The sequence below is a fragment of the Tinamus guttatus genome, unplaced genomic scaffold (assembly GCF_059628265.1).
Source record: "Tinamus guttatus ecotype Peru unplaced genomic scaffold, ASM5962826v1 Tinamus_guttatus_pri_ptg000629l, whole genome shotgun sequence".
Lineage (NCBI taxonomy): Eukaryota > Metazoa > Chordata > Aves > Tinamiformes > Tinamidae > Tinamus > Tinamus guttatus.
In genome coordinates, this window is record NW_028289163.1 from 1527190 (window position 1) to 1536267 (window position 9078).

General features: G+C 49.4%; 1 non-coding gene across 1 annotated transcript; it reads left to right on the forward strand.

Moving 5' to 3' along the window:
* The first annotated feature begins 2440 nt into the window (after positions 1-2440).
* On the forward strand, positions 2441-2514 carry TRNAR-UCU (transfer RNA arginine (anticodon UCU)). The gene has a single exon. It is a non-coding gene; the product is annotated as a tRNA-Arg (tRNA).
* Positions 2515-9078: the final 6564 nt, after the last annotated feature.

The window sequence follows — 9078 nt, forward strand, 5'->3', positions numbered from 1 at the left end:
AGTCTTCATTAAACCTAAAAGCCTTTTGGGTATCGCCATATTAGTAACATGCAGAGCTTGCTAATACCAGTTTGCTGTAAATAATAAAGAACAGGGACTGTTTGACTGCTTCAGGTCAAAGTATTGTTGGTGTAGAGTGGGGAGAGAAGGCATTTCAGAAATAACATCTTTCTGCTGAAGTTTACATAAGAGATTTGGGTATGTGTCTATATTTGTGCACACGAAAGATTGGTGCAGGCTCTGCTATCTTGGATGCCCCATAATGTGTCTCGTTCAGAGGCCAAGGAAACACTTGTCAAACAGTGCTAGGGCCACAGCATCTTCCCTGTAAAAGCATTTGCCCAGAGAGCATGCTGTTATTGCCACCAATGACATAATATTAAGTTTTGGAAAGTCCTTGAAGAGAGATAAAGAGGGCAGTTATATCCTTAGATTTGGTAGAGATTTCCAGGCCTGAGGTTTGGAAGGTCCCATCTCCTTTACTCACAGGACTATGGTACTACCAACTGCAATAAACTTCTTCTGCCTAATACCTGGCTTGATCTTTGTCTGCTGATCTGACTTCAACAAGTTCCATAGTTAATTAGCTCTGCCAGGATGTTTTCTTGCTTTGCAAGTGCTTCATTTCCAAGTACAGTATTGGCTGTATCTCGAGTGACCAAGTAAGGTCCGAAATTAGATTCTTCACATAGGTTGAGGCAGTTATTCCAAGCCAGTAGGGTTTGAATGAGATCGGATCTCACTGTCAGTAGCTTTCCTTGGAAAGCTTGGTGGGAATGTGGCAGCAGAGCAGGTTCTTGGCCATCTCAGGTGCATTTTAGGTGGGCAAAATAAATAGCAGAGCCTTTCCTCAGCCTTGCCCTTGTCTTGGTACCTGTCTTGAATACCCGTGCTTGGATGTCCGTCATTCCTGAAGGAATTTTGGGGAATGCCAGTCTAGGAGAGGTGGGAAGCCATGCCCACGTCCTCTCCTGGTAAATCCACCCATGCTGTATCTGCTCCATTAGAAAGACAGGAAGAAGGGATATCAGAACACCAGTAAAATCAGTGCTCCACAGCAAATGGTGTTGGTTATGGGGGTCTAGCTGGGATGTCCCTTCTCTGTCACTGCTTCTGCTTGTGCTCTGCTTTCCCTATGTGGCACTAGTGTCCCAGTCCTGCAGTGACATTCACAACAGCAGCAACAAAAATAACAAGAGTCTGCAGGTATTTTTGCTTGTGCCTACCCCTGGGCTTGTGCCCAGACCAGTATCGCTCCTTATTTTCCTTAGGTTTTTCAAGGATGCGTTACAGCGCTGTACCAGCACTACAACTCGTTCATGCAATAATTTATTTTAAGGATTATCAATTTATTAGGTATCTCTTGCAGCAGGAGGGGATTTGTCTGGGAGAAAAAGAGCCCTTGCCTTGGTTTCTACCACTTGCAGCAGTATTTTAGACTCCTCCAAGGAAAAGAAGAATTAAGAAGAAAAAAAAAAATGAAAAAAAAAATCTACTGATTCTGTTTTCACGCCAGCCCCAGCCATGTTCTGCAGTGTCTCAGCTGCCCTTTTGGACAATGCAAAATGCCACTCAGGACCATTTTAAACCTTTTCAAAGACCCCAAAGCATCAGCAAAGGGGAAACCAAGCGGTTTGCTTTTGCGTTGGATGAGCTGAGGTTGTCAGTGCTGCGCGTGCCTCTTCTCTGCAGCACCTTGTGATTTCACAGCCCAATTCCTCCGTTATTAAGATGTTTGGGAGTAAATGATACTCTAGATGCCACGCAGTTTAGAAATGCAAATTGGGGTTTGTCACAGCAGAGTCATGTGCAAAATTTGATTAATTACCTAATAACTCAGAGAATTTAAATGGGTATTTCCAATTGTTTTGACGTTTTTTATTTCTTTTTTCTAATAGAAAATGCCCTTAAAGGTTAAAGCCTTGATTGACAGTTCTCTTAAAATATAACATTATGACTGCTTTTTCTTTATGTCTCTGCTAAACACACAGGTTGCTGCATCTTTTCTTGTGACAACCATCACTGACAGCGTTCAGCATGGTAAGCTGAATCCTCTTTATCTTTCGCGGCTTTTGCACCGAGGATGCTGTGATGATGCTGTGGGAAATACAGCAATTTACTCCAGGATTTAGCTCTGTCCTCGATGGAGCTAGAGATGCTGTAGAAAGCTTGCCAGCGATGCAGATGATAATCCTACATCCAGGTTTTTGCTGCATCCCTGCTGCTGAGGGCGATATGGATCATACCCAGAATTATTGCCTGCCCCCGTGCAAAGAGGGGATGCTGAGGGGAGTCGATTTGCAGGGATGTGGATCCCGGCGCCAGGTTTTCGCAGTGCCTCGGTGTCGTGCGGCGGGAGCGGGATGCCGGGATCCCCCCGCAGTGATGCAGGGAATATGGGATTTTTCAGTTCCGATGCTGCTGCTGCATCCATGGTGAGGTCTCTGTGGCGCAATGGACGAGCGCGCTGGACTTCTAATCCAGAGGTTCCGGGTTCGAGTCCCGGCAGAGATGATCTCCAGGCAGGTGTCTCTTTTGTTTTATGTGCATTTTATATAGATCCTAATCTATTACATTTCTAGCAGCTTGGAGGGCTTCAGAGGGAAGACTTTCATGACATCGTCTGTGATGCTGACTCCCGGAATGGTCGTGTACAACCTTTTTAAGGTGAATCATATTCCCCTTCTCCCAGTCACAGAAACACAGAATGGTTGAGGTTGGAAGGTACCTCTAGAGCCCACCTAGTCCAACCCCCTGCCCCAGCAGGGACACCCAGAGCACGGGGCACCCGATTGCATCCAGGCGAGTTTGGAAGATCTCCGGAGCAGGAGACTCCACAAACTCTCTGGGCAGCCTGTTCCAGGGCTCTGTCACCCTCACGGGAAAGAAGTTCTTCCTCATATGGAGATGGAGCTTCCCGTGTTTCAATTTGTACCCATTATCTTGAGAAGAGTCTGGCCTCTTCCAAGAAGTGGCTTATAGGGCACTTCATGCAACGTTTCTGTAGGCTACAACTACCTCTTCACTAGATACAAACCCCTTCTCTTTTACAGGGGAGGAAGAGAAGCCAAATCCCACCTTATTGAGCAGCAGCTGCATCCGAATGTAATGAGATACAGCAGCCCAAATCCTGATGACATCTGGAAAGCAAGCGAGAGGCCGTGGTGCTTGCTGTGGGTCAGCAATCTGGAGAAGACCAAAGAGACTTGATCAACATGTTCAAGTACCTGAGGGGTGACTGAAGGGAGGATGGGGCCAGGCTCTTCTCTATGGTGGCCGGTGGCAGGACAAGGGGTAACAGGTGTAAGTTGAAACAGAAGAAGTTCCACCTCCATGTGAGGAAGAACTACTTTACTGTGAGGGTGCCAGAGCCCTGGAACAGGCGGCCCAGAGAGCTTGTGGAGGCTCCTTCTCTGGAGATCTTCAAACCCTGCCTGGATGGAGCCTGTGCTACGTGCACTGGGTGTCCCTGCTGGAGCAGGAGGGTTGAACTGGATGATCTGTGAGTCTGGTGTCAAGCCTGGGCCAGGGGGGCCCTTCGGGCTTCCATGCGGCCTCTCGGGGCCTCCATGTGCCCTGGGACAGGGGCCCTACGAGATTTCGTGCAGCCTCCCGGCGCTTCCGTGCTCCTAAAAGCTCATGGCCAACAGCCATTTTATGGGGTTACAACCTCCTGTTTACAAGCAAACAAGGCGGTACATGGGTCTTACACGCGCCCCGATAGCCAATCCAGCCTCATCCGAGGCTTGCATAACTGGAGATATCCCATCACAGAAAAGGTCAGCTTTGACTTGTTCTTGTGCCTAGTCAGCAAGACACATCCGGCTTGACCTGGGTTCAGTCCGTTCTTGTTTTTGCCATTTGGTCCCTTTTGCCCTTTCTCCTTCACTGATGTCTAGAGGTCCCTTCCAACCTTTAGCATTCTGTGATTCTGTGATTTCCAGCAGTGTTGAAAAGAGGAGGGAGGGAATGGCCCCTCAGCATCCCCCAGAACGATGCAAGGTCTGAGAGAGACACTCATTAAAGATCCCAGAGACTGGGCACGGATATTTGACAGACCTAATGCTAACTTGAAGCATGACTAGCCCAAGAAGGAGGAAGAGGCTCAGGCTGTGCCGTTCGTATTTATGTGAATGCTGTTTGTGTTTCTGTTAGTAAAAGCTTGGTTTTCTGTTTTGGTTAACCTGAGTGCTTGCGTGCATTGGTGCTGCATTTCTCTATAGCAGCGTCTTTGGAATAGCCAAGGACCCACTCAATTTTAGTCTAGCAATGTTTTCTTGGAGAGGAAAAAGGCAGACAAAGCTATGTTGGCTCATTTCCCACTTACCATTGGAGCCCCCATAACCCACAGGTAGTTGTAGTCCTGGTAGAAGTAATCCCAGCTTCAAAATGACTTTATTAATTTACCACCGTGCTTGCAGAAGAGAAGCTGACCTTCAGCACAAACAAGACAAAAGATATGATCATACCATGTCAAGTGAAGGTGGTTAAACTTTTCTGGATGTATCTGCAGGAGACACATATGCTCCACTCAGCGCTCTTCGTGGTCTACACAGAGGAGGAATCTAATCCCAGCTGTTAGTGAGAACGCCCACATTTTGACCCATCATCCCCAGATATTCTGGACACATTCTCCTCCTCTTCTGATGAATGTGAACAAGTGCATACGTTGGATGGAGAGTCACAACCAGGATCTGAATTGCACCAGCATCTAGGCTTAGTTGAAGTATATGAATTATCAGCACTGGGTGACAAGGTCATGTCTATGCGTAAATGCACTTGTGCATTGCAGCTGTTGCAGATGTTCTCCTCTTCTGGGGCAAATTCACCCTCTTTTGTTTCCCTTGAACTCCTGCCGCCTCCTTCAGTTTCTGTGTCTTTACTTTTATAAGCAGCATCAGTATTAGGTAATACTTCTTCTCTGCAGTAACAAAAGAAGGACTCAGGAGAGAATGTTCATAGGAATGAAGGAAGAGGCCAGTTAAAAAGAAAACAAACCAGGACACCTCAATAGACTATGATCAACAGCTAACTTAGCCCTCCGGAGTACGCAATGAGAGGCACTTCATTGCCAATGAGTTCTACAGAAACATGTGTGAGGAAACCACTCACTGTTTTCTCTTCCACAGCAGCAAAGCAAGTAAGCAGCCCAGCACAATGCCAGCCAATATCAAGCCAAACACTACTGCAGGGGTTGGTTTACGGGGCTTTTGGAGCTCCTTGTCTTCCGCAGCCTTCGTTTTGTTCTCGCTATCCACACCTGCTGGAGGAAGTCATACAGTTTTATGTGTTAGAGGGGCAGATTCTGCATGCGTTACTTCTTAGCCAGGATGGTCCCAGGAATGGTTCTACAGTACTTTGTTACTGTGCTCCCTGAGCAAATGTCCTGGTATGACAGCCCTTGGTTTCTTATTGCTCTTACAGAAAAATATGGTATGAAGCCTTGCTTTAGAGCTCCAGGGCTGCTCTTACAACCATGGCAGTTTTGACTCTTTTACAGCTTGGACCTGGTGAGAGGCAGAGAGATTCCCTCCTGCCCTTACTGTCTACCCAAGGATTTCCAGAAAGGACCAGCCAGGAGCCAGCTGAATCCATGAACAACCTGCTTCCTTGTGAGCTGATAAAAACTTGTCTGGAAAACAGCAAGGTGCCAGATCTTCAGTAATCTCTGACCTGGGCAGTTGCATCTTCAGTTTTCAAAGGAAGCTGATTCACTTGTGCTGATACTTTTTCAAGTGGGTACAAAAAGCTTCCAGAAAGTTAGGGCAGACACCAAAACCATGTGTTGCTTTAGTGTGGTGCAGGTGGTCTTTTTGATACCTGCCACTTAGCACTTTCTTGGCCAATTTTATGATGCCCTCAAATTATTCACTTAAAAGCAGGCAGAAAAAAAGGTGTAGAGGGCACAGCTGGGAGAAAGTCTGAGGAGCCAGAGAGCAGTTTTCTAAAACTTTGGCTGTAACAATCATTACAATTAGCAACCACACGGGGGGAATATACACACCTTGTGCCCTCTGCACGTCCACCCCCATCTCCTCAGCAGCTTCATACAAGATATCAGAAGAGGCAGCGATTCCGTCGTGGGGTTTAGGTCTGTGGAAGCCTGAAGAGACAGGGTTGAGTTATGTTTAACAGCAGTGATGTATGGAAAGGGAAATGCTGCTTCTTGTCAGTGAATATATAGTGATTACCCATGGGGTCTCCCTGAAGGTTCAGAGCAGCAAGGGTAAGACCTAGACAGACAACTATCATGAAATAGGCATGAGAATGTTCTGATGCAGAACTTGGAGCTTCAAAGGAGGATGCTTTTTCTTTAATGAAGATATTGGTCAGATCCTGTGTCTAATGGGTATTTTTTCCTCATTTCTGCATGTACAATCTCAAAGGGATTCTTCAAAGGGAGGGGTTCATCTCTAGATAGGAAACCTGTTGGATTAAAACCCAAAAAAGAGTCTCCTGGCTCATCCAGATGTTTGCTTCTGCCATGGTAAAGGATCTTCTTGTGCAACTGTGCTAAGTGCAACCTTCCAAGTATTCTCCCAAATACTCTGCTCAGAAGGCTCATCCACCATTGAATTACTCGAACGGTTACACATCTCCAGATGTGTAGAACTGCTTCCAAGGGCAGCCTCCTCTGCTTTCAAGAAGCTTAAAAACAAAAGCACTTTTTCTATGTGTGTTCAGGGCAGAGAAGTGGGGAGCAGAGAGTGTGACTTGGTCACTAGTGCAAACAACGTTTCGCGTAGGGAGAAAATACAAGGGCATCACAACAGCTTCCAGAAGACTAAGGCAGAAGCTCAAACCAGATGCACTGCATGCCATCTTCTTGCTTGCACCTCTGGAGCAATCCTGCAATGCTTTTGAATTATTTACTTTGAAGAAGATAGGACAGAGGCCTTGCCAATCCAGCTGGGAAAAAAGATCCTTGTGAAGAGGAAGGGTTTTTGTGCCGTATCCAGGTATGTTTGTAAAACCTCGGCCTCACCAACCATTAGGGATAGCAGAGGGACATGTACACACCATGCGCTCGCGGCAAGTCTGCTCCCCGCTCCTTGGCAACTTCAAACACGACATCAGAAGATGCAGCGATTCTGTCCTGGGATTTGGATCTGTGGAGACCTGAAGAGACAGCATGGAGTTGAAGTTCACTTCCATAGACTCTGTGAGTGGTTCTTCTTGCAGGAACGTGAATCCTGCCTTCCCATGGGGTCTCCCTGAGGCTTGAGAACAGCATTCAGGTGAGTAAGTGTAGCCTAGAGGGACGGCAACCAGGAAAAACAAGCGAGAATGTTTGATTGCAGCTTTCTGAGGGGGATTGTGCTGCAAGGAAGTGGATCAGGCAGTTACCTGTCATGTATATGCAGGGCTAGTTTCTCAAAGCTGCAAAGGGGTCTGTGTATGTATTCCTTGGCCAGGACCTGGTGCCTCTTAAAACCTTCCTCAACACAACGTCCTCCACCCATCAAGGACCACCCAAACAGCCTGCCTCTCCGAGCTACCTCCTCCAGGAGGTTTCTAACATGCAGGAAAGATGCAGAAACAAAACAGGAGCAGTGTAGGGTAAAAACGGTAGGTTACATTCCCTTCCACATACCGCACTGGCCAGGGAAAGGCTGAGCCTTCTCTGGCACCCCCTGTTTCTCTGAGCATCCTGTTGGGCATCCAGTTGCCAGTTGGGCAACTGGCATCCTCAGGAGTGCAGTGCAGCGTTAAATAAGACTTTTCCTATCACAAGTCAGCCAATATTGGGACCTTTTGCCCAGCAGGCTGCTGGTTTTCCAAAGCGACTCCTCCATGGCCACCCCGGCCATGGCCACCACGTTGCTCTGGAGCGTTGGGACTGGGCAGCAGCGACGCTGTCCCCGTGCTCACGTGCCCCCCGTCCTACCTGGGCCTGGTGCTCCCCGCTGAGCAGCCCGGGCGTCCCAGGCACGCAGGGTCAGGAGGAGGAGGGAGGCACCAAGGTGGCCGGTGGCCCAGGTTGCCCATGTTTGCACCATGCTGCCCCTTGCCAGCAGCTGCCACCTCCTCCCGCTCTTGAGGCTGTGTATGTGCCAGGAGGGGACTCCTGGGTCTGGAAAGGCCCCTCTGTGACCTCACACAGACCCCACGCAGAGGAGAAGGGCCCACGCGATGCCCACAGCCCCGCAGTGTGGTGGGACACAAGGTGGTGCAATGTGTGGGGCCACCATGGCACCCCACCACTGCTCACGCTACCTAGTTGGGCTGCTCAGCCATGGGGCATCTGCCACCAGATCTCCTTGTCACCCCACCAGCTCAGTGCTCGTCCTGCCCTCCGCCTGCCCACACCGGTCCTTGCCATCGCCAATGGCTCCACGCTCCTTGGGGAGTCCTCCCAACGCGCTGGTGCCACCTGCACCTACTCTGCAGAGGGACCTGGGCATCGTGGTGGATGACAAGGTGACCATGGGGCAGCAGGTGCCCTCGTGGCCAGGAAGGCCAATGGGATCCTGGGCTGCGTTAAGGAGAGCGTCTGCAGCAGGTCCAGGGAGGGGATCCTGCCCCTCTGCTCAGCCCTGCTGAGGCCACATCTGCAGGATTGTGTCCAGTTCTGGGCTCCACAGGACAAGAGGGATGTGGAGCTGCTGGAGAGAGGCCAGCGCAGGGCTCCGAGGATGAGGAGGGGCCTGGTGAGGAAGAAGCATGGAGCGGGAAAGGGGACGAGGGAAGGGAGAGGGGGAGCAGGGGAGGAAGAAACAAGGAGCAGGGAATTGTGGCTGGGGAAGGCGCAGAGCCATATGAGCCTGCAGATCCTTGGACAAGATTGAGCTTTTCATGGCCCTGGATGAGCCCGTATAGCCAAATACCGGCCCGTACAGGAACACTGGACCCTCTAAGGGTTCATCCCTGTCCATAGAATCTGTCCTAAAACCATGAGTGCACTCATAGGAGCACATGGAACCCATCACAAGCCCATAGATGTGTGGAGGGTCTGTATAAGCCTACAGAGCCTGGCCATGGCCGATGGCGCCTGTAGAGCCCAGCACGGGCCAGCACTAGCCTGTAGAGCCCAGTACGAGCCGGGCCATATTGCCCGAATCAGCCCGCCGCGCTCCG